The 22,625-nt window shown below is 43.5% G+C and overlaps 1 protein-coding gene across 1 annotated transcript in view; it reads right to left on the bottom strand.

Moving 5' to 3' along the window:
- The window catches only part of ARHGAP28 (Rho GTPase activating protein 28), a 1,312,783-nt gene extending 1,301,206 nt beyond the window's left edge, over nucleotides 1-11,577 (bottom strand). Inside the window, exon 1 of the mRNA XM_069620694.1 lies at nucleotides 11,349-11,577. The gene's annotated coding sequence lies outside the window, so the exon portion shown is untranslated. The remainder of the gene's footprint in view (nucleotides 1-11,348) is intronic.
- Nucleotides 11,578-22,625: the final 11,048 nt, after the last annotated feature.

Here is a 22,625-nt window from a genome sequence, read left to right as displayed (position 1 = left end):
GGCGGCGTAAACAGCGTCGACCCTTACCGCCTGAGTACGAGGTCCCTTAGCGCCATGGCGGACTTAACACCTGCTTTTAGCAGGTGTTAAAATCTATGGCGCTAAGGGACCATGGAGTTAATTACGCCACCGTAATTTACGGTGGCGTGATTAACGCCTTCCCCACTCCCATTATGCCCTATGGGGCAAAATGGGAATGGGGAAGGGTAAATGGGAAAATGGGGATTTACCGCCCCGCCAAGGTTGGAATGGGGCGGTAAATGCGCCAACCACCATGGCGTAAACATAGTTTACGCCATGGTGGTAAAGTCACGGCCCAGGCGGTAACTTACCGCCTGGGTCGTAATGAGGCCCAATGTCATTGTATTTTCCCTAGTTCCCTCCCTTGCCTTGAAGTGGTTTGAAACACATTGTTTATAGGCACTATATAAATAAACTATCAAATCATCTCATATCATGCTGCTTAATGCCGCTGCTGTTGGCTTGCGTGTCGGACAGGCGCGTGCCACTCACGGCTGCAACAAGGTCAGCCTGCCGCTGGGTGGAGCAACGCGCCGTGTGCGTGATTCTCCTTCACCACAATAAGGGCCTTCCCAGCAGCTCGCTCACCACAGAGCCATGGCATGTTTGGTACTCGGTCTCCAGGCCCCGACCTCCGCCGCAGCTTAGAATTCTTCTGGCGGCTCCCTGATACTTCCGATGCTATACGGTGGCCCTGCATCGGCAGCAGGCCAGCAGTAGCCTGCTTATTCTGCCAGTCTGCTGCACTGGGCAAGGGAGGTGAGTGATCAGGCAGTCATATCGCCTGCGCCCCCTAGCGGTCTCCCCTTACAAACTTTTAATACATCAAATTCTGAAAACATCTTCATTTATGCACAATAAATGTGCATTTTAATTGATTAGTGGCAATCTTACCAAAGATTTCTTCAATTCAATGGCTTTTATGAAAATAAAATATAGCTCTATGTTTTATATTATTCAACTTAATACAAAATCACAAAAATGTATTCACAAGTTTGGCTCATAAATACTGAAACAGAGAATGTTCAAAGAAATGTTAAAATCTGGTCAATAGCAGACATTATTCAAAAGTCAATATAACAAACTGGGAAAGAGGACACCAACAGAATATTCCAAAAATGATATTTAAATATAATAATGATGTGTTGTGAAATAAGAAGAAGCAATAATGTACAAGAAATTAGATCACTTAATCATATATTCAAATAAAATGTGGTCTCATTGGTTTTCACATTTTGTTGTTGTCACAGTCTAGCACCCGTAGTTACAGGCAAGAGTTCTGGCTTGAAACAAAAACATCCACTGCCCTAATTTACAAGAGTTTGAAAGGACAGCACAAGGACCTGCTTATACACAAGTTCTAATAAGACATGCACACATAATCATCTCAAAGACAGCTACATTAGAAGACCTACATTTGTGAATCCTACCGCAAGCAGTTACTAAATGGGTGTGTGTACAGAAGAGCTTCCACTGTGCCTACCGATGATCAGCAAAGGAATATAAACCCAGGACTTGTTTGTGAAATTAAACTTGCCCTTCATCCGTTATCTGATCACCTTGCACCCATTACAAGTCTCAAAGAAGGAAATGGAGATGGCAGAAACTACAGTATCATCATTAATTAGCATTCATATTTTCATTTATATGATTATGAAGTCTGCAAAACAAAACAAAGTGAAAAATGTAGAAAATTTAAAAGCACAAAACACCTACAGCAAAAGAAAAGATAGTAACCTGCTTAAATCTGAAAGCATGAAATGTCTACCAACCGAACATTATCCATATCATTTGCTGCGTCATCTCCTTTCCATACTTATTGTTATATTCTTCAATTGCTCAGTTTTTGTTCCGTATCTTCTGATTCGCTAGACTCTCTTTTGGTGCTATTAATCTACTTTTTATGTTGATGATATTATTCCAGTCAAGGTTTGCAAACATTGATCCTCTTTGTACTCCTGCAGCTGTATTCAGCTGTAAATGCCTTTGTAGCCCTCAGACGTTTTCTAACCTCCCTAAAAACAAGATTAGTTTCACCTTTTTTTAATAAATTAGACCCTGCCATTTGGAATAATGAATGGCCTATTACTAGTCTCTGTTTAATTGGTCAAATTCTTGAAAATGGTCTTGACTGTGCAACTGCACCAATATTTCACTGCATTATGACCTGACCTATTACGTTAATATCAATATGACTTTTGTAGACATCATAAAACCGCATCTGTGACCCTTCAAATTTTTGGGTGATATCCAACATATTCTAAATACAGATGAGGCTTCTGTGTTGGTTCTGCTTGAATTTGTCTACAAGATTTGACACTGTTTTGTGACTCTCTTGTACTAATTTTGACTGTGCAGATGGGCCTAAGCGATTAGGTTCTGAAATGCTCTGGTTACTATCTTTCGTCTGGATCGCAAGTAGTTCAGGTCGGGACAGTTCAATCTGGTCCATACCAATTCCATGTGGAGTATCCCAGGGCTTTATTTCGTCCCATATTCTTTTAAATCTTTATTTTGAGCCACTTGGTGATATTGAACAGAGAAACAAATTCAATATTCCTCTAAATGTGAAGGATACTGAGCTATTTATGAATGTCTCTTCACAGGATGATGTCCACAGTATTATTAATTTCCTGAACGCTATTAAATTATCGATGTGCCTAAGCATTTTTAAATTTAATTCAGCAAAACCTGAATTCATGCACTTTTCTAAAGCATCTTATTAAACATCGGCTATTTATATTAACAGCTAGAGCTCTCACTCCCAACTTTGCCCATGTGGTTAGAGTGTGAGGCTTCTATATAGATGACATTGTCTACATGAAGAATCATATAATTAAGAAATCCCATGCAGCAAACATTTAACACTTTCTATTATATAAAGGATAATCCTTTATTCATCTAGACCTATTTTATACCATGGTAAAGGCTCTGATTTAGTTGAATATGGATGGTGTTAATGCCTTACTTTTCGTTGTCTCTCGACATACTTTGTGGCCTTTACAATCATCAATTAATGCTGTTGCATTGCTCCTGACTGGAAAAAGAAAATGGATCATCTTTGCCCTATTTTGACTCAACCACACTGGCATCACTTGGAAGATAGGATTTGGTTTGCAGTTAGCTGCCTGGTCTTTAAGGCCACTGGCGTCACCAGACTCCCTATCTGGCCAATAGGGTTTAGATTGCCAGTGGTTCTTAATTTACTAGAAGCAAGAAAAAACGTACCACTGAATATTTCCAGATCCCGGAAAGCCATAACAGCCATTCAATCTTGCTCTGTTGCAATCCCACACTTTTGGAATTCCCTTCCTCCTGTTCTGTGGCTAGTTACAACTCTTAGGATTTTCAGGATAAGGTTTCAAACGTTCCTGTTTCACAATGAGTCTGCCCTTCCTGTTTCTCAGTTTTTCAATTTTTAATGCTGTCGATTCTAGCTCATTTGTTCTACACTCTGATACCTAAGAGTCTGGTTCGCACATTAGAAAACAAAAACAATATGAGCAATAGAATAAATAAATAATAACAAAAAAAACACTGATCACTGCAAGCACAAATAATTACTACCAGTCAATTCTTCAACGTCTCCCAGTTTATTGGTTTACTCACAAGACATTGATTTTAAATGCGCTGCTCAGGACTAAATAGGGTTAAAAATAAAGTTAGGGGATCTGACTGATGAACGTTAAAGGAGAGAAAATGATATCAGTGGCTTGGTTTCTGAAAAGGATGTTCTAACAAGCGTCCACACCTGATTCATCATAGAGTCCCACAAGCATCATGGTCTCCAGTTTAGCAATCCACAAGGCTTCACTTCTAAACAGCATATCGTCCCTGTCTTCGCCTCTTGGCTATCCCTCTCCATGTAAAAAGGCTTCACAGCCTGTCCTACATAAAGAATAACTCAGTGACTTAAAATGCTGAACGTACATAGGAAAATCTTTGCCCTTTTGGATTTTACTCCTGTGGTCTATGATTCTAGATTTGAACAGGCAATTTGTTCCTATGTAGTTTAGACTGGTATGTGAATTTGGAAGTAAAGCAGCAAACTGTTAAAAAACAATAGAATGGACAGCTTAGAGATTGTTGCCTAGTCAATGCATGCAGAAGAACAAGAAGTCATCAGCGGAAAAACCATACATAATGAACTGTGCACCTTGGACAATGATTGACGAAGGATTCGGTAAGAAACAAACGTTTGGTCACTGTGACAGATATAAATACTCATGCAGATTGAGTTAATAACAGAAACATGACAGACTAAGTTAAGTCTGATGAGTCAGCTTTATCTTTTGCCTGTCGAAGATCTCATGTCGCACCGAATGGATACAGCCTTAACAATTCAGAAGTGAATGGACACTGTTTCCTATAACTAACCAGGCTTATCTACTCACATATCACTTGAACCCAAACACACTTAAGAGAGGAGACACATACCCTTATCTTCAGACAATATTTGAGCTGTCACTAACATCTGCTGCCTCTCATAACTGCCTATTGTAGAGTAATCTGCTGCCTCTGAGCTACGTTCATGAGATTTCAATCCTAAATTTAATAACATACCCAATAAAACATAACAGCTTATTCCATATGCTATTCACAACTTGATCTCTCCATTTATTCACATTTCTATTTCACTAACATTCTTTTCTTTAAGGTGACTAGTTTTGTGATTGCATGCCCTTTTACCAAAAACTGAAATTCTGGATATCGACAGAACGTGCTGGTCTTGAATGACAAACAGGTTACACCTCTGGCAGTGGTCGAAGAGTACAAAAATTAGTAATGGAACTATGTTCCCTGCAGGCCTGTGTCAGCTCCCCACAAACCGCATCACAACGCCCCTCCCACGTGCAATCTAAACCCCCAAACAAATGCACCTGCTGTTTAAGGGAATGTTCAGTGCACTGAAGTGCAAGGTTCAACTTCTTCCAACACTTTTATTTGAAAAACAAGCCATTCCGGAATGGTTTCTTTTTCAAATAAAAATATAGGAATGGTAAAACTTAATTTAAAAAGGTAGAGGAGCACTGCTTCCAACCGCTCCCACCCACCTCGACCACTGCCTCTGGGTGAAAATAGCAAGCATTTTGGTCCCTTACTTGGCCAATGCCTGACGAACGTTTGACAAACGCCTTGTCCTGCTCTCAACGGGCACAAGTACAACCAGGCCACTGAGCATAGCACTTCAGCAAATTACACTACGGTTTGAGGCATCTCTCATCCTGCTAAACAACTGTAGATGGGGGCCAAACCTAACCCTCATGTCCCCCACACAACTCTCAACCCGAAGGCAGAGAAACGATAGATGTGCCTCGCTTTTAGGCCCATCATCGCAATCATCAATGTATCGCAGGTGTGAGAAGCGTTATTTGCTCACACATCCATTTAGACTATACACAATCGATAACTTCTACGACATGGAATGAATCGAGCAAGACGCCTGACTGCAAAGCCAGAAACCAATGACGTTGTCACTGAAATCACAACATAGCCGCATTATACATGAAGTGCATATTCTTCCATTCATGAAGTTACACAAACATGCACTAGTTTATTGCATATAGGCAGAAGGCACATGCTTTTGACCCACGTAGGTAGAGGACGGACACACATACATTCATATCTTTTTATATTCATATTGTTAAACAAAACGGAACCCGCAAGATGCAAAGTATTCATATATTTAGCTTGCACATGCTTGACTGCTACTAACATGGAGAAGCCATAGGGAATGATGTAGAAGCTATAAGTCTCTGGAATGGATGGCAAAGGAGAGACAGGTTTCAAGTACATGGAAAAGCTGACATGAACGCTGCAGCCAGAGGCGAGCAGAAACAAGGCACCCAGCCAAGGACAAGTGGAGATGAGAAAGTTCCAGTTAAAAAGACAATGAGCCACTCTGAGAAAATCAGGCTGAAATCCTCATTATTTCAAGCAGGACAACTTAATTTTGTGGTCTCCTTACACGTAATCCAGCAGAACAGGACAATGCCCATTCAACCAAGGTAGACGAAGAAGACTGTTCCCATCGAACCAGACGTGCAAAAAGCTACAAGTGTTACCGACAAGCTGCTAACTGAATGCACTCTCCCAGGCTTAGGTGATCAGAGATGGCAACATTAAGGAACACTTAGCAACTCCATGTTCATTCCCAGTGCCTTGAAAAGGTACCCTCAGTCTGGTAACTGTACAGGGTCCAAGGGATGGGAGGACACATTCTGACCAATCCAGATTCACATTTCATGTGGGGATATAATTTGTTGCAAGGGCATTGGTCTCTCTGCGACCCTGCAACATTGTAGATCGATATTAGTAGACGTGGTCCTAGGAAGGGCCCCTAGAAATGGCTATGCAATTGTAGAACTAACCATATATCTTCTATATGTATCCTACCCAAACTGATCAATGTAAATGTGATAGGTTTCTGGTATGTAACCTGGATTTGTGATGTCACATCGGGATAAAACTGGTGACACGTGCTTAGAATACGAGAGCTCCTGGGGATACTTGTTTTTCTGGTGTAATCCCTGTCATTTTGTTTGCTAAATAAAAGACAGTAACTTTGCTCCATGGCTGAGTATTCCATTCTTGTGGCGGGGAGTCTTTAATGAGCTCAAGTGTTCTCTGTTGATAACTGGGATGACTGCTAGAGGAACCTGGCCACACCTATGCACAACGTACTAAGAATGGTAAAATGGGTGCCTGCGGCCCACAAATTTCAAGCTGCCCTTCCACTAAACCTTAACTTCTTGGATCTCATAAGCCTTAGCCAGTTATGGTAATATCTGAGTTGCCACACCGCCACTTTCCCTCATCTGCCAACTTGCAGGCTTTGTTCCTCTTTGGGTATAATGTTAATGTATCTATTTGAAGCACAGAGACAGAGAGAGAGAGAGAGAGACATAGAGGGAGAGAGAGAGGGAAGAACAAAGAGAAAGGTGGCATTGGGTCCTAGAGAAATGGGACCTGTCCGCAAATGGTCTGGTGTAGGAGTACAGGGTTGCAGGTGGTTTTGCTATGTAAGACCTGCTCCGCCATCCCCCGCCTAACTGACCTCTCTCTAAGATCTCCTACTAACCTACACTACAATCATAAATCCCCCACTTATTGCCACCAGAGGCCTAGCTGTCAGAGCATTAACAGTAACTGAGCCATGACTAAGCCCTCCTCTTTAGCCCTGTCACACTCTCCAATATCAGTGGCTAAGCCATAACGCTGCATTGACATCAGCAGTGGTTCGAGTGCTAAAATGTGTGAAATAACCATTTGAAAATTGAAGAAGCTGCAAATACAAGGGTGACAGATCAAATTTCAGGCAAGGGTAATTTTATTTATTTGGAAGTCTGAGGGAAATATATTTTGTTAGTTTATTGCTTGTCCTCTTTTCTTCTCTTAAGTATTGTGTTTATTGAGCTAAAGGAATAATGTTTTTATGCGAGAATGCGTAAAATCTTTTGTTTTTCATTTTAGATTTTGTAAAGGCCTGATGTTGAGCCAAATACAAATAAAAAAAAATGTAAAAACAATATCAGTGGCTAACCCAAAGTGCTGTAGTCTATCAGATCTTGGGCTCTTCCTTGTAGATAACATACTCCCAAGTTTCTCTGCCAAACCCATAGAAAGCAGACTGACACTCAGAAACTGGCTACTTCCAGCTTGCACCAATCCACATCACAGGTTTTGCATCTTCCTTTCCCCGCAAGATGCGTAGCCAGGATTGTCTAACAAATGGGGCATGAAGCTAATCTAGCTGGGCCCACCACAGTGACATTAACATCTGGAAATGCCCACACAGCACTGCAGAGAGGGCATTTTCAGATTTTGGGTGGGCATTGCCTGCTCAGGCCCTGGCCTGTCTATGCCTTCCTTCCCACTAATAAATCTCAACCCCTTTTTTCTTACAAAGCCAAGAGCAGTACGGCCACCAATTGTGGCAGACAGACCCTATACCACTTAGATTTAATTACAAAATATGGGCCCCCACAATTGAATGCTTATGTTCTAATATGCCATTTGTTTAAAAAAAATGTTCATGTTTTTGCTTTGAAAGTTTCAACTTTGCTCCATTGCGATTTGTTTTCAAGTCTGCTGTTGCTTTTACATGTGCAGTCTAATGTCCCAATTGATTAGTCTGTCAGATTAGATGGGAACTACCAAAAAATGAAAAAATGGCATTGAAATGACATCACTGACACTCCACAATTCAACATACCAGCGTGCAGACAGATTTACTCATGTAACATGGATACTACTGCATGGGTTCATGTACTGGTGCCCCCGCCTGCTACCCAAACTATGGTCCGCCGATTGAGCCGTCTCCCTCACAGCAGCTGCACTCTTTTGGTGATGTTTAGTTTTGTGATTTGACGATTATAGATTTTGTATTGATGATTGTATCAGTGAACTAGAAGGTATATTTTTCATTTTGGAGTGTTTTCTTCTCATAATAAGGTTGAATCTAGAGTGTGCCCCAATAGCGTCATGGGTTACAGTTGAACTTAGAAATCATACCGAATAGCATTGCTGTGTTAAAGTTGAACTTAGAAAGTGTGCCCTAATAGAGTCGCTGTGTTAAAGTTGAACTTAGAAAGCGTACCCTAATTAGTTTCACTGTCTCAAGGTTAAATCTAGAAGATATTCCCAACATCAATGTCTGTGCCCTATTAGCGTAATTATCTTAAAGTTGAATCTAGAAAGTGTACCTAATAACGTCACTGTGTTAAAGTTGAACTTAGAAAGCGCGTACACTTCACTGATTACCACAATATCACACTACTATGCTTACTCTCTCCTATACACCACCATCCAACTAGAACACAGCAGTACTATGACACATTCAGTAAAGCTGTTCTCATACTAACATGACTCATTAAACTGCCCATCATCCTAATAAATCACAGCTAGCTAGCACATACCGGCTAGCTTAGGCGTCTCCTCAGGACTACCGCAGCCATAACTCAGTCTGGATGTCCACCCTCAAGACTGAACACATTCAACTGATCTCCTCAGCACCACACCTACCGGTAAGAAGCAGCTATCATCCAAAAACCACACCGGCTGCACACATACCTGGTGGGCCCATGCACTTAACGACTCTCTCTCTCTCAACTGACTTGAACTGCGGTTCCCGAGGGCGTTCAACCTACCAGCGCCTTGAGATCATACCAATGGTACATAAGGCGCTATACAAATGCAAAATAACATAACATATAATAAAAATGAAGTAGTGCAGTGGAATGTGTCTTAACTTTTAAAGAAAACGTATGGCCCTCTGTATAACGCTCTGTAACACCTTGTATGTCAGTGCTTTGCATGAAAACGCATATCAATATATAAAACATATTTGTACATCAAAAATATGTTTTAAACATGTTGTGTGTTCTCTGTGGAGGGGATCGCATTCCCCTTCGGCCACTTCAGGTTGCGTTGAGCTCTAGTGGGGATAGTAAGCAAAGAAAAGTGGGGAGATGGGGGAATAATAACGAAAGATGTGGAGAGTGAGGAAGACGACAGAGGGTGGAAGCAAAGATGGATGAAGCAAGGAAAAAGGGACGGGAGGTGAGGTGTGTGAAAGGGGGGAGATCAGCTGGAAGAGGTAGCAGAGGGAGTAGTAGGGCAGTAACGGAAGGGAAGTCCAAAAACACCCTTGCTTAACTAAGGCAAGTCCTAAAGTGCTTTGGTGACAGCCTGGTCCAGTCATTGGATAAGTAGAGAGTCTGGCGCTCATAAAAGTGGGTTTCACTGAAACCCTTTGGAAGTGCTACGGGAAGAGCAAGAACATCACTATGGAATGTTGATGTTGACATGCCTATCTAAAGAGGAGTGTTCCAAGTTATATCATAAAGCATTTACAGTGCGCCAATCCCCACCACAGTGGTCTGTCCCCTGTCGAGAAATTGCTGCATTGTGGCCTGGGGTGACTAGGCCGCAGTCTGTGGGCGAAGAAGGGAAAAGGGCAAAAGCGAGGGGGAAAAGGGGAAAGGCTCACAGTACTAACTGTGAATAAATATGATGGTGCTGAGGGGAAGGGGATGCGGTCGCATGAGGAGTGGTACAAGTGCTTCAAGTGGGATGAAACAAAGAAGCATGGGCTTTAAACCATCCTGAAACGATATTTATTTGAAGCTGGGAAGCGTTTTGTAACTGGGAAACCCTGATTGGTGGTGTGGTTTATGGCAGGCGCTGTGGAATGATTATTCTATTGGAACAAATACCTGGCATTAAACGGAGACCATCTACAAGAACGCGTTCTGACAAGTATAATTCACCAGTATTAAAAGAAACCCTTCTAACATAAAAAATATTCAAGTAAAAAAACTGTGAATTCAAATAGAAATAGGCCATTTTAGGATGCATTACATGTAAGATGGCTCTGGGTGCTAAAGTGTCTGCTTTGGAACTATGCGCAGGTCAGAAATTCGCATCGAAAAAGATAGCTCAAAGAGTTAATGTGCTTGCTGCATAAATCTGTGTACCACATGAAGGAAACAGCTACCTCCATCAAAAGAGAAGGCCTGTGGTGCCAGGTTCACTGTTCCGGAATACCCCCCCAAAACGGACACATGTATTCTCTCAATTTCTTGTTCATGATAATTCAAGTCACTATACGCATCCTGCATGGACAGCAGTCCTATTTTAATGCAGGCATTGGATAGTTTCCGGAACGTTGATATCCACATAGTGCGCCTGCCAATATGTACTCCATCCATGTATATATTTACACACTTGTAATTATTCTGCTCCCCCAGAAAAACACCCCTTGTAACATGGCCGTTGGGCGTCATGAAGAACGCAACGCATGACATTGATAGATATATAATCTGAAGACACGTAAAGTAATGTTTTGTGCAAACCTCTGGCGTTTATCAATAAGTGAATTATTTAAAACAAAACAAAAAAACACGGAAGTAACCCCCAGTTGGCAAGTCGCATGCAATAACACGAAAGTAACTCTTCACCTGCCACTTTAAAGAGTGACACAACTATGCCAATAAAGTATTGTTTGTACAAAAAACTGGAACAGTTTAAAATTGACAGTTGTAAATCAATGAATCAGACTTGCTTTCAGGTGGAGTTTTTCTCCCCTTTCGCGACGGCGGGTGGAGTGGGGGTCTTGCTTGCCCACACACAACTGCGGGCACCGTATGAAAATACAAACCGACATCCTTGAATTCATTCTATTATTAACTTTTCCAGGTTGATAAGCAATGTAATCCTTATGTATGGTATTTTAAAAAAACAACCTACAAGAACATTGCCAATTTCAAAACGGACCGCAAGACTGCATTTACATAGATTTAAAAAAAAGTCGTTGGAAAGTTTACCTCCGCGAAGTCTCCCCGAGTCCTGGGTCTTGATGGCGGTTGCTGAATGTCACACGCCGCTGGAGTCGCCCAGCCTTAGTTTTCTAGCGACCAGCTCTGTGCAAGTAGTTAAGTATTCCTGTCATGCTTTTCCCTGTTAGCGCTCCATCAGATAAAGCGCTGATAGGAGCATTCCCGCCAAGTGTGTCAACAGGTTCCCTGGCTGAAGGCAGCCTCTGTGGTAACATGTTAACTGGCAGATTTCACGGGCTACGCCATTTGCTTCGGTGGCATTGAGCTCGTCGGCACTGCAGCCTCCCCCGATGACTGTATTTACTTTATTGGCGTGAAATGCATAGCTTTCCAGAGGAAAACAGGAGTTGGTGACAGAGGAAATGGCCTAATGTTGTTACCACAAACCAGGGCTTGTGTGCACTGGAAACAATACCCCATGTGCTGATGTCATTGGTTTATGCTTTCTGATTACAGCACGCTACATCCTCGTGGAGAGCAAACATCTGAATATTGTTTTTTTATTATTGTTATTTTTAAACTAGGACACTACCGGGTACAGTGAACGACAGCAGGATAAGAAAGGCCTTCCCTTCTCATGTGTATATCATTTCTTAAAATATTTTACAATCTTTGTTGAAAGCAATATGCAGGTTGACTATTTTAATTGCAATCATAACGTGCCAAAGTGTATTTGATTCTGGCAGGTTTTATGCGTCTTTTTTCTGAACAACATTTTGTCAATTGCTTCTGGTTTATTTTGTCGGAAAATGTAAACTGCGATTGAGATCGTGTCAATGAAACTTCTTGACTAAAACGCGTGTCAGCCATAGTATTTCCTGGACGCTCGGATTTCTCACAGGAAATAATGGACATTCCTGTGAGTGCAGTGGAAAGTGCTCGAACAATGGGAACGGTTGATAAGATGCTGCCGTTTTTCCCCCTTTGATAAGGGATAGGCCGCATGTGATTGTCAACAATCCAACGCACTCTCAGTCTACAATGGGCCTGGTGGTTCCATAATTTTCCAAAAGTCAGTGTCAGATATAAAATGGGATTTTCCAAATTAATGTGAAGGAAAGTGTTCTTTTTGTTTAGAGTCATGTTGACAAGTATTGCCTGTTTTACCACAGAAAGCCATCATATGAACAGCTGTATGAACCACTTCCGGAGGTGGATTTCCTGCAAGAAAGCAAAGCAAGCAGTTTGATGCAAAGCAACACCTTATTTGGGATTCGAGTTCCAAGGCAGTCCCAAATCAACTCACAAAGGTGATCGAGCATGCTCTGAATACTTCTGGGTAATATTCATTACTTTTAGTCCTACTCAACCGCATCTACAGTACTTAATTTTGAAGTACCAATCTCAATGACAGGAACCGTTTTCAAATGTGTTTCGTCCTACCTTACTATCGCACAATCCCTGTTAAGATTAAGCAAGCAGATTTTGAGACTGCCCATCTCTTATCAAGAGGTTGCGGGGTGCAGGTCATCAGTACAGTGATGAGAAATTGTAAAAGTAGAAGTAAGGAAGATTACTCGTAAGTAGTCAGAGCATTACCTCCACATACTTCTTCCTCGTCCTAGTGGTTACTATGGAATCTAACCATGGCCAGTGATGGATGAGCCAATGGTAATGCCAAAAGACCAAAAAGAATGCTGCTTCCACGCCCTCTCAGTGCATTTGGCTTTCATGACAAGGCAAACACTCCTATTATTTAAGACCCAAGGTAACCATACCGGCACCAAAGGGCCCATTCCTCTGGCCGAGAATGAATATTAATACGATAACATCCGTGGATGTGACTTTGAGTCCATGCAGGACCAAACACAGCAAGCATCCTGACGAGGCGTGCCCTGTGAGATTGCCTATAAGCTTCAATGCTCCAAATAAAGCATTTTATCTCCTCGCGCATCCATTAAGGGAAGTGGAACCCCCCCTGACAAAGGCGGCCCGTTGTTGTTACACCAGATAGATATCCCCATCCTAGTAAGAAGGACAAAGTTCACCCTGCAGCATCAACCTTTTTTCCCAGTATCTCCTCTGGAGAGGATGCTCACTGTGAACTTGAATGAAAAGCAGGGTCAAGCACAGGAGAATCTTGGCAATGACCTTTGGAACGTAAGTGACTCAGTCAGGAAGGAGAGCTCCCCGTTGAACCATGAGATACACACTAAACCTGGATGAGCCCCAGTTTCTCCCACCTGAAAGGCGATGTAATGGCATGTGGGATCCCACTATCTAAAATTCATGGTTGAAAGGTTAAATGAATTTCATCAGTCCAACCAAAGGCAGTTGACAGTTTCTGGGTGTCTTGAGAGACTTGATTGTATTGTATTGTATTGTTTATTTATTTATAGAGCGCACCTGGCCGTTAAGCAACTGGGCGCTTACAGAAAATAAATCTTGGGTTGCAGGTACATAAATAAGTTACATTTCTTATGTTACAGTATCATATATCAAGCATTTCTTATGTTACACTGTCGGAAGACTTACATGTGAGATATGTTACATATATCAAAACATTTCTTACGTTACAATGTTGGATGAAAGATATGTTACATTTACAAGTGTTTACAAAAAATATACAGAGTATTTGGTACAGTTGCGGCATTTAGCAGTCGTTGGTGTTAAGCCAGAGTTTAACGTTAGCTTTGAACACATGGAAGGAAGGGGTGGCTCTAAGTGCATCTGGGATGGAGTTCCAGAGATGAGCTGCTAGAACCGGGAAGCTGGACCCACCAGTTCTTTTCAGTTTAAAGTTGGGGACTTTGATGCTGTTTGAGAGGGCCTTTCTGACGGGACGTTCAGAAGTGTGCTTTGTGAATTTTTCTGTGAGGTATGCAGGAGCTTTGTTGTTCAGACAATTGTGTGTAATGTTCAGAGTTTTAAATTTGATACGGTCATTGATGGCCAGCCAGTTGATGGCTCTTCTATTGGCAGGTATGTGTTGCCCTTTGGGTATTCCTAAGGGCATTGTTCTGCAGGGTTTGGAGTTTGTTGATGTTATGTTTACTGGTGCCTAGGTACAGTGCATTACAGTAGTCTAATTTGGAGAGGATGTGGGCTCGCGCTATGGTGGTGCAGCTATCTGTGGATAGGTATGGTTTGCAGGCGTGGATAAGTTTGCAGGTGTAACTGGTTGCTGAGGCTGTAGCGTTTACTTGCTTGTCGAGGGTGAGAGCTGAGTCTAAGTAGAATCCTAAGGTTTTAACTTCCTTGGCTACCTTGATTTTGATGCCATCGATCATGATGGAATTGTACAGCTGAGGTAATTTATTCAGTTTGTAGGTAGATCCGATGATTAAGAGCTCAGTCTTGTCGTCGTTAAGACATAGGCCATGTGTGGCCATCCAAGTTTGGATGATTTGGTAGATTTTATTTATGAGTCTGGAGTCCTTTTCATAGTCACCCTCGATTGGGATAAGAATCTGGGTATCATCGGCGTAGTTGGTATATGAGACCCCTAGTTTGTCCAATATATCAAAGAGAGGCTTTGTAAAAATATTGTATAACATGGGGGAAACACATGACCCTTGAGGGACTCCACAGGTGATGGGGACTGGATCAGCTGCTGATGAAGGTGAGAAGACTCTTATGGTTCTCTGGTCCAGGAATTAATTTATCCATGCCGTGGCTTTTGTAAAGAAGTTGGCTGCCGATTTGAGGTGATTGCAAAGTACCTTGTGATCTACCAGGTCAAAGGCAGCTGATAGGTCTAGGAGTAGGAGAATAGAGATGTCTCCTCTGTATTTGCGCTCGTCTAGTTGGTTTTTAAGATCAAGGAGGGTCGTTTCGGTTCCATGTCTTGGCCTAAATCCTGATTGTCTTGTCCCTAGTAGATTGTTGATCTCCAGATAAGCTTGGATCTGAAGATATGTAGCTTTATCTAAGATTTTAAAGAGGAACGAGACAGTTGTTATGGGCCTATAGTTCGTTGGGACATTGGGGTCCAGGTTAACATTTTTTAGGAAAGGTAATATCCAGGCATCTTTAAGGTTAGTTGGCACAGAGCATGATTTAAATGAGGAGTTAATAAATGATGTGATGAAGGGGGCTAGTTTGTGTGGAGCCTCTTTAATAATTGGGGCTGGACAGGTGTCACCGAGGCATCGGGACGGTTTCAAGGACAAGATGATGTTCTTAGTTTCCGCAGTAGAGATGGCTCTAAAGCTAAATTGGTTAGGGGGTTTAGTTTGGTTGGCGGCAAGTTCCTGGAGGATGGTTTCTTGCGTAGAGAGGGCAATGTTTTGGAGGGCGGATTTTTTGGCTAATATTTTGTCTTGTAACATTGTGATTTTGTTGGATAGGGCTTTTTGAATGTTAGTGCACCAGGCTTTGTCTTTGGTACAAGAGTCTGTGGGGCAATTGGGGATTCTAATTCTCTCAGAATGGAGAAGATTTCTCTGGTATTCAAGTATGCTTTATTGATTCTGTCATTAAAGGTCTCTTTTTTGCCTAAATGATTTGTTTTTTGTAGCTGTTAGTAAGAGCAGTGAGAAGGTTTTTGTTATGGGGCGAAGGGTTTTTTCTCCAACAGGCTTCTGCATGTCGTTTCTCTATGCGTAGGGCTTTTAGTGTGGGAGTGAACCAGGTGTTCAGATGGGCAATAGGTTTAGATTTAGTGAGTTTCAGCGGTGCAATGGCGTCAATCGCCGAGTTGATGGTGTTATTGTACAGGTCGACTAGATCGTTAGGGTTAGAGATCTGGCTAGAGTGATTAGTGATAGGTTGGATCAGGGGGAGAAGATTTGCGAGTGTTATATTTTCTTTGCAGCGGGTGAGGGCAGGTGGAGCATGAGGTTTGGTCGATTTAGGTTGGGGAAGGTCTGAGATGGTCAATGAAATCAGATAGTGATCTGTCCATATGCAAGGTTCAATTGCTGTTATGAGGGAAACGCAATTGATATCTGCGACCCAGTCCAATGTGCGGCCTTTAGAGTGCGTAGGGCCGTTATTCCGAATAGTGAGGCTTGCTTCCCCAATAGTGTTAGCTATGGTGGAGGCATTGGAGTCTTTTAGGTCCTTGTAGCCTAAGTTAAAATCGCCTAATAGGATGATTTGTGTACCCGGTTTGGCATTAGTGTTTAATAGGGTGGTTAAGTCTTCTTCAAAGGTGCCTAGTGGACCAGGGGGTCTGTAGATAAGGTGTATTGTGATAGTACGTGAGGCGGAGATTTCCTATTTTAGGGAGAGTAGTTCAGCTGACGGCATAGTGAAGCTGTCTATTTCCTTGATGGTGAGGTTGGCTCTGCAGATAAGAGCTATGTCTCCTCCTTTGGAAGTTTCCCTGTCTTTTCTGAAGATGTTAAAGTTTGGGGGTATGGCTATCATAAGGGCAGGGCCAGCTGCTTTGTGTAGCCATGTTTCAGTAACTGCTAGGAAGTCGAGTTGGTTACAGGTGATGATGTCAGCAATTTCCGAGGCATGGGCTATTAGAGATCTAGCGTTGATGAGACCTCCCTTGAGGTTTTGTGTTATTTCGGTGTCATTGCTAGTGTGGACCTTGTTGGGCAAAGTTTCAGAGGATTTGGTGCAAGTGGTTTGATTGCAGCTAGGTTTCCTTTTGTGCATGTTGCGCCTGGTGTGTTTGAGCTCCTTCTTCATGTGGCTAAGAGGTGGGTGTGCATTTGGTGGATTGGGAAGTCTAGTATCTAGTCTAAGGTTCCTTAGTCCGGTAGGACAGTCCTGAATCTGTTGGGTCTGGGCAAAGGGCGCAGGCTGTTTGGGTAGTCTAGTACCTAGTCTAGAGTTCCTTAGTCCAGTGGGACAAGCCTGATTCAGTTGGGTCAGGGTATAGGGAGCAGGCTGTTTAGGTGGTGACTGTGTGTACATCTTTCTGGTTGGTTCCCTTCCTGTAGGCAGATTGTGGTGAGGGGCTGCCGTAAAGGCTAAGGCAGAAAGTGTAGAGAGTATGGCTAAGTAGCCAATAGATGTGTCGGGCATGAGAGATGTCATAACGGTGTTTGTTGGCAGGTTGTCCTGTGGTAGTCTGGTGTTTAGTAGTCATATAATCTAAGTGTGCAGAGTGCAGATCGGTTCACCTAGATTCAAAATTCGCTATATGAACTAAAATGCATGACTTAGAGTAGTTAGCAATGAGCAGGGCAAGCGACCAAAGGGTCTTGAATAGGTCACAGGGTACAATGGCAAGAGACCAGAAGGGTCTCAGATAGGTCATAGGGTGCAGTAGCTAGCGACCAAAGGATCTAAATAGGTCACAAGATACAATGTCAAGCGACCAAAAGGGTCTCAGATAGGTCATAGGATGCAGTAGCTAGCGACCAAAGGGACTAAATAGGTCACAAGATACAATGGCAAGCGACCGAAAGGGTCTCAGATAGGTTATAGGGTGCAGTAGCTAGCGACCAAAGGGTCTAAATAGGTCACAGGGTACAATGGCAGGCGACCGAAGAGTCTCAGATAGGTCAAGGCAGAGAGCACGTACATGGCAAGGGTACCAATCACTAGTGAGACAATCAATAGGTTGTGCTAGTACATTACACATACATCAATTGTGGGCAAGTAAGGAGCAGTGCAGAATACACAAGGCATCATTCAAGAGTGTGGCACATCAAAAAGGCATAGCGCGTCAAGCTTTATCAGGCAGAAGAGCAATGTAACAAGCATGTGGGGCGGATCAGAATATGTGCGCAGCGGGTTTGGATAATGCAGGATGTGGGCAGATTAACTCAGGAATCACGCATATTAGACAAAGGCAAGCGCAATAAGGGCGCATAGCAGGAAAGCATAGGCAATATGGCTCGAGTTAAGCAGGGGTGCTGCAGGTGATCACGTTGTTAGCAAACTCAGGGCAGACCCTTTAGACGGTAATCAGAGCGCCGTATCACAAAGTCACTAGAGTACATCAAAGGTGGTGCAAGTAGCGTAGATTACCTTGCATTGTAGGTGGTCGGGATAGCAAGAAGGGTATTAGAGGCCAGATGAAATGCAGACATTTTGGGCATAGGGACGGCGCCTGGCTGCGCTCGGTCAGCTCAGTCAGGGTGATGGCCTTCTCTCTAGGCCTTACCTCATTGGCCGGCTCTCTCCTGCCGGTGATTGGTGGTAGAAAATGAAGGCAATTTACACCAATCCGGCAGCAGCATGGGTCGGAGGACAGTCAGGCAGGAAATGCAGAAAGGGTCAGCCGCATAGACAACAAAGCGCGGCGGCCATCTTTGATTGCCGAGAAAGCCGATTCTCACACAGATTATGAAAACACACGTGCAGTGTGTGCCTGGAAGACACAGGTAATGGAGGTGGAGAGGCTTGCAGAATATAGCCTGCAGATGCTATAGTGTTAAATGGAATTTGGAGCGGAGAGCAGCTTTTAAAAGCCGTGAGGATGGAGGGGGCTCTGAGGCAGTTGGTAATATGCCTGGAGCTTACCTCTTTTCCTCTACATCTCGGATCCAGCGAAGACTGCTCCTGCAGCGGGCACACGATGAAATGAATACTGCTCGTGAGGAACAGCAGACTGGGGCTCAGCTCAGTCAGGGGGATGGCCTTCTCTCTAGGCCTTACCTCGTTGGCCGGCTCTCGCCTGCCGGTGATTGGTGGTAGAAAATGAAGGCAATTTACACCAATCCGGCAGCAGCATGGGTCGGAGGACAGTCAGGCAGGAAATGCAGACAGGTTCAGGCGCATAGACAACAAAGCGCGGCGGCCATCTTTGATTGCCGAGAAAGCCGATTCTCACACAGATTATGAAAACACACGTGCAGTGTGTGCCTGGCAGACGCAGGTATGGAGGTGGAGAGGCTTGCAGAATATAGCCTGCAGATGATATAGTATTAAAAGGAATTTGGAGCGGAGAGCAGCTTTTAAAAGCCGTGAGGATGGAGAGGGCTCTGAGGTAGCTGGTAATATGCCTGGAGCTTACCTCTTTTCCTCAGCATCTCGGGGTCAGCGAAGACTGCTCCTGCAGCGGGCACACGATGAAATGATAATCTTGAGACTATTAGTGATAACGCCATATTAATGATGGTGAATTGTAAACATTCCCTAAAGCTCCATTCACAAGGATGTCAACCTACACCACATTGGCGCTACTTAAAAGGGGTGAAATGTTTATGTGCTTGGTTGAGGATTCCTTTAGAGCTGTCAGTATTGGGTTGATAAAGCTATGCATAAAATAGCAGCATGTAAAACTTGACAATTTCCTCAAATGGGGAAAAAGTTAAGCTTTTTGGCTAATTTTCATCCCCATAGAGCATTGCGTTAGGGCTCTGATCTGGTGGTGAACTTCCAATGTTGACTAGTAGGTGATGCTGTGCATGTGTGTCTTTTAGCTAAAATGACCTATTCTACTGTTGCATTGCGGATACAAGGGTTTATCCTTACCTTTTCTTCAACTCATCACAATTTAGATGCTGAATGGCACACATGCCATAAAGCACCAATCTCAAGGATGCAAACGTACATCACATTGTGCATAGAGCTGGGTGAGCCTGATGAGGTTCGGGCTGGCCCGGGTCAAAGCATGTGCTCTGGCCTGACGCTTCTCTTGCCTGACTTCCTGTCCCACTGCAGCCACTCATTGATTGGCTTAACAGGACAGGAATGCTTCCCAGCGTGACCAGTGTGGGGATTTCAAAGGAAAGTGACTCTTGAGCTCAAAGAGTTGGTAGGCAGAGCCTACCAACTCTTTGTGCTCCTCTGGGCTTTCTCACTTTACCATTCGCTTCCCCACCTCTCCAAAATGCCACAATCCCCTTTTCCTGCGCAAGCACCCTCCCCAAAACATCAGCATTGTCCTTACACCCAGTTCTCAGATCCCTTTCTTGCCCCAGCAGCCTTTAGCCTCTTTTCTTGCCACAGTCCTGTTTAGCCCCTGTATTTACCCCCAGTTGCTTGCAGCCTCTTTTCTTGCCACCCAGTTCATTCTATCCCCTTGTTTTGCCCATTATCTCCCCCTTTCTTGCCCCAACCCCCTTTTAATCCACCTTTGCCCCCTTTAGCACCTTTCTAGCCCCGTTTAGCACCTGCCCTTGCACCTTAACCACTTTTCCCTTTTTCTTGACCCAGTCCCCTTTAGCTTCCTTGTTTGCCCTCTTTCACCCCTTTTCTAGATCCCTTTATCCTCTGCTCTTGCCTCATACTCCTTTTGCCCATTTTCTAGCCCAGTCACTTTTAGCCTCTTTTCCTGCGCCACTTAACACCTTTTCTAGCCCCTGTAGCACCTGCTCTTGCACCCTACCCATTTTGCACCTTTTCTTACCCTAGTCCCTTTAGACCCCTTTCCTGCCCTCGTTAGCCCCTTTTCTTGCCTCAGTCCCCTTTAGCCCCTTTTCCTGCCCCCTTTAGATAATTTTCTTGCCCCAGTCCCCTTAGCTCAATTTCCTGCCCCTTTTAGACCATTTTCTAACCTCTTTATCCCCTGTGCTTGCCCCATACCCCTTTTGTCCTTTCTTTCCCAGTCCCTTTTAGCACCTTTCCTTCCCCCTTTCACCTCTTTTCTAGCTCCCGTTATCCCCTGATCTTGCTCCATACTCCGCTTGGCCATTTTCTTGCCCAGTCCCTTTTAGCCCCTTTTCCTGCCCCCTTTAGCCCATTTTCATGCCCTAGTACCCTTTAGCTTCATTTCCTGCCCCTTTTCTAGCCCCCTCTAGCCATTTTTATTTATTTTATTTATTGTTTTAATGGTTTTATATAAACCTTACACAAAATAGAAAAAAAACATGAAACCAACACATTAAAACATAATTAAAACATTTCCATAAAAAGTGATAAAATTATATTATGGATTTTTGTTTTTTGATACCCTCCAATCGATAAAACATTCCATATAACAAAACCATAGTTTCACAATATTTCAATCGATAAGATTAATCTTCTTTAAAAAATGAATAAGAGCATAAATCATGTTTAGTGATGTTCCCGCATAAGCGATGCCCAAAATACAGTTATGACAAAAGAGGGGTCATGATTGAAATAACTAAAACGCAATACACGTTTGTTCATCAATGCACTACAGTCCAATATTAAATGTCTAAGGGGTTCACACTCCAGACCAAGGGCTTCCTCAAGGGGTAATTTGGCCCTTTGGCACTTTTTTCTTGTCCCCCTCCTCTTTTGTCCCTTTTCTTGCTCCAGACACCTTTAGCCCCTTTTCTTGCCCCTTTTAACCCTGTTTCTTGCCCCAGTCCCTTTATCCCCTTTTCTTTCCCCAAGCCCCTGGTGCAGGAACCTCCCCGTTTTGCGCAGTCTTCGCCCCAACTCGGCTCATGTTTGGGCCTAAGAGCCAGGCCAGTCCCGCAGGATCGGCCCTACTCTTGAATCCCCTGGCTCTCCCAAACCTAATTGTGCATGTTTATGGCTGCTACGTCCTTGAGAGCTATCAGTTTTGGATCGCTAAAGCTATGTATAAGCTAGCACTGCCTATAAGGCTATATCATTTCCTTAAATGGAGCAAAAAGTAAGGATTACAGCTAACATACATGCCAATAGTGCATTGCTGTATGGCTCTGATCTGGAAGTGAACCTCCAGTATTGGCTAATAGGTGGTGCTGTGCATGTATTGTATTGTATTGTATTGTATTGTATTGTATTGTATTTATTCTTATAAAGCGCTTTATACCAAAGCGCTGTACAGTTACAACAACAGGGTACAATTAACATAACAAAAATTGTAACAACAGAAGCAAATTACAAACATGAATCAGTCACCAAAACAGAATGTAGAGCAATTATTCGGAAGGGGAAGGGGAGAGGAGGGGGAGGGCTAGGAAAAATGGGGAGGGAAGGTGGGAGGAGGTTGGAGGAAGAGGGTGGGAAAGGATAAGGGGGGGAGGAGGGGAAAGGGGGAGGAGAGGTGAGTGAGAGTAGGGGGAGTGTCATGGCGGGGGATTTGGAGAAGGAGAGATTTGAGGGAGGTGCGGAAGGAGGAAAGGATAGGAGATGAGCACATAGAGAGAGGCAAGGAGTTCCAGTGGAGGGAGGCTTGGAGTTGGAAGGAGCGGAAACGGGAGGAGGCACAGGGGGAGGGAGGAACAGTGAGGACGAAGTGGTCAGCGGAACAAAGGGAACGAGATGGCGTGTAAAATGAGAGAAGGAAAGAGAGATAAGGGGGGGGCAAGATCGTGAAGAGATTTGAACACTAGACCGAGGAAGTGAAATTTTAGTTGAGAATGAAAGGGGAGCCAGCCAATGGAGGAAAGGGAAGCAGAGATGGAGTTGCGGGGGAGAGGAGACAGAGAGTACGGATGGCAGAGTGATAAATAGATTTGAGGGGGGCAAGATGTGAAGTAGGAAGGCCAAAAAGTAAGGAGGAGCAGTAGAAGA

This window comes from Ambystoma mexicanum, chromosome 5q (assembly GCF_040938575.1).
Source record: "Ambystoma mexicanum isolate Mex_15411 chromosome 5q, UKY_AmexF1_1, whole genome shotgun sequence".
In the NCBI taxonomy this organism is placed as follows: Eukaryota; Metazoa; Chordata; class Amphibia; order Caudata; family Ambystomatidae; genus Ambystoma; species Ambystoma mexicanum.
This window is presented reverse-complemented; position numbering and strand designations above follow the sequence as displayed.